At 40.3% G+C, this 3,487-nt stretch overlaps 2 long non-coding RNA genes across 2 annotated transcripts; both read right to left on the bottom strand.

Moving 5' to 3' along the window:
• Positions 1-560: 560 nt before the first annotated feature.
• On the bottom strand, positions 561-831 carry LOC117150074. The gene is made up of 2 exons (XR_004460660.1): positions 786-831; positions 561-728 (listed from the first exon to the last, which is right to left on the bottom strand). It is a non-coding gene; the product is annotated as an uncharacterized LOC117150074 (long non-coding RNA).
• Positions 832-1,951: 1,120 nt separating this feature from the next.
• On the bottom strand, positions 1,952-2,269 carry LOC117150073. Its single transcript, XR_004460659.1, has 3 exons — positions 2,153-2,269; positions 2,066-2,091; positions 1,952-1,982 (listed from the first exon to the last, which is right to left on the bottom strand). It is a non-coding gene; the product is annotated as an uncharacterized LOC117150073 (long non-coding RNA).
• Between the last annotated feature and the right edge of the window lie 1,218 nt (positions 2,270-3,487).

A 3,487-nucleotide genomic window follows, 5' to 3' on the forward strand; every position in this document is an offset into this window, starting at 1 on the left:
TGTTGCCATTATTCTGTTGTTCTGTTGTCGTGGTTTGTAGAGACTGTTGTAGTCACTATTGGTTGGTTGTCCTTTCGCGTATGGGTGGTTCCTGTAAATTGGGCTGTCGCGTCATCGGTTTTCTTGGTCTTTCTTCAGGCTTCTAGAGAAGTTTAATTCAATCTGTCCGTACTCGTATGCTTTCTCGATTGTCTCTGGCATTTGATTCCTAATGGCTGACCTAAGTGGGTCCTTTAATCCTGCCTAAATGACAGAATCTATCGTATTGGAAGCTGAAATAGTCGCCAAAATGAGAACCAAATACAGACAGACCCTTCCAACCCTCTTCCGGATAGCTGACCAAGAATTGGAAATAGGGCAATCTATAGCTGAGGAAAAGAGAGTGGAAAAGGAAAAAGCCGAAAGGAGAAAAGGGATATTATTCAGAAAAGGACTGAGGACCAGAGACGAAATTCTTGAATTAATGCTCGGACACCCACCACTGTAATCAAAATAGTAATCCCAGACTACGAACCCGAAGCAGACCAAACTAAATAGTATTCACAAATTAATAAAAGCAATTAAAACCAAAAATACATGTATATTAATTAATTCCTAATTAATTAATATACAAACTACAAACTGTGACAGACGGAAAGACGCACGTCGACCTGCTTCTCTCTTGACAACAGTGATACATATCTTCTTCTCCATAGTTAGCATCCCTCCTTCATGCTAAACGTAAAATCCTAAGGAAAAACCAACCAATTAGACGGATGGCACAAAAACCTAAATAATACCCTCACCTCAACGCATCCGGATTAAAAAGCCAACGACAATGCACTCCAGCTGACCCTGACAATGCGATGCGAATAAAATCAAATCCTTGACATAAGAGAGGAACCGGAGGATGGATACGAAAAGGATTAGTGCGGCAAAAACATGATGAATATAAGGCAACTCGCTGCAGCAATATATGCACAACGTCACCTACCTGAATTTTCTTGCCGCACAGTCCTTTGAATAATCCTTCAACACCGCTGCAATCTTGACACATCGCTGCACCGCAAAATACGGGCCATCTAACCTGCCTCCGCGTCGATCAGGATACTTTGCTGCTCTTACAAACTTCCAGCCTGACGAGAGCCAACAGTAATTTGATACTAAAACCAAAAAAAAAAAAAACAAACAATTTATTAACAACAAACCAAACACAAATAAATAAAACAAAACCAAATAAAGCACTTACCTCACTGACCGCAGCCAATTACTGACCCACATCCAACGCAACAGACAAGAGGAGACGGGCCCTTCAAACGTAAAACAAAATCGCGAACTTTCGCGTTAATAAGCACAAAATCTGACAAAACTACGATGCCATCTCCACTACCTGGTGCCACTGCCTTAATATGGATCACTGGCGCTGAGCCGACTCCACACCAAAAGGCTACAAAATTTGTCCTCAAAATGAATACTTTCAACGGATTTTCCACTAACCTGTAATAAAAGGAATATGAATAAGAATGTGATACAAAACTAACCAAGAACACATAGAAAACAGCAAACCGGACACGCAAAGCAACTGATACCAATATCTCCACTCCATCCTGCTGAAAACACGCATACATCCTTCTTCCAAGACTTCAAATACTGAAAGAGAGAATCACAAGCTATTCTGGGAAATATATGTGTAAACATAATACTTATCTAATTGCCAACTTGAAGAACTCAAAACCACAGCATCCCAGCTACGACGGCCTTAATATTAGCTGCTACAAATGTATCTGAAAACAAAAACAAATATTAATGCAATTATAACAATAAACATAATACTTACCTCAAGATTATTCGCAAACTTGAAGAACCCAAAACCACGGCATCCCAGCTACGACGGCCTTAATATAAGCTGCTACAAATGAACCTGATAACAAAAAACAAAAATTTAATGCAATTTAAAACAAACATAATACCCACCTTCAGAATAGCCTACCTGAAAAACATATCTGAAAAACAATAATAAGTTGCATTTATTATAATATTATAATATATATTTATATAAATAAACAAATGCAAACATAATACTTACCTCCAAATATCGTCCAGCCTAGGCACCTGAAAAATACAAAAAAAATCTAGTGAAACAACAAAACCAATTAACAAATGTAATGCTTACCTAAAATTTAACTTTACATCCATTTCCATGGCCCCAATCGTTGCGACGGTCCTCGGCAACAATTCCGGACCCGGAACATCCTGAAATACCATGACCTCTCTCGTTGCGGCGGTCCTCGGCAACAATTCCTGATATAGAGGCTCCTAGCTGCCAACCCCGATGCAGTGGCTCCGTGCAACCTTCGATTCCACCACCATGTTGCCAGCAGCTCCAAGACATTTCAATGACGGCTGCGCGGGATCTAGCTTCTTAAAAACTCATGCAATTGCTTGCAACACCGGCCGGGACGAGCATGTTGCAAGCGGCGCTCTTCCAGCGGCCACAACAAATCACAGCGAACACACTACATGCCCTTACCCGTGATGACTCCTGAGGATTCAAACGACTCGGCGCTCCCGTCCTTCTGGCGGGGGTACCTGAAAAGAACTAAATCAAACAACAATGTTAGTCAAAATTGCAAAATCTATTGTAAAATAATCCAATTGTTAAATGTAAACAAACCATGCAAATTTTTAATGTTACCAGTCCATGTTACTGTTGAAATCTAAACTAACAAAAATACTACATTAATACTAACTATGTCCAAGCCACAAACTCACCCCATGCAATGTTAAACTTTAAAATTCAAATAATTGTACCTACATATTACACACATTGTAATCAAAGGCAAAATAAATTGTGGATGCGGAACAGAATTCATTCTGTCTCCGTACCTCCACCTACAAAGTTAAAAAAAAAAAACTGATAGTATCCCTTATCACCGATGCAATCTACTTGCATTGCTGCGCTGCAATAGACGGGCCATATAAGCTGCCTACGCTTCGATCAGGGCACCTAGCGCGGAGCTGCAAAATCTATCCTTCCTGCTACTCTCATAATTTCCCAGATCGACGAGCGCCTACATTAGTTGACGCGAAAACCTTTTTTTTTTTTTTTTTTTTTTTTTTTTTTTTCTCTAATTCTATTTATTATGGTTTCAAAAGGAATCGTTCAGTAATTCCTCTGAACTTAACCTAATGTGTGATAAAGATAAATGAGACCAAGTGGTATCTTAATTATAAAGTACAAAAGAAAATGTAATATGTTATGTTATCCTCCGGGTAAGGAGATCGCTGGGGTGTACCCTCTTCAGTCTTCGGAGGGAGATGGGATCAGCTAGGATAGTTGCTAGTCGGTTCGGGTGGGCCATAAGCCTGTCGGCATAACGGCTGCTGTGGAAATTAATCTGATCCCCAAGAAGGGTAATTTTCAGATCTCTTTCGATGATTATGTTCGTCACGTACCAGGGGAGCCCAGATGCGTGACGTGCAGCTCTCGACTGGACCACACGGAGCC

Source organism: Drosophila mauritiana, unplaced genomic scaffold (assembly GCF_004382145.1).
Source record: "Drosophila mauritiana strain mau12 unplaced genomic scaffold, ASM438214v1 Y_27, whole genome shotgun sequence".
Taxonomy (NCBI): domain Eukaryota; kingdom Metazoa; phylum Arthropoda; class Insecta; order Diptera; family Drosophilidae; genus Drosophila; species Drosophila mauritiana.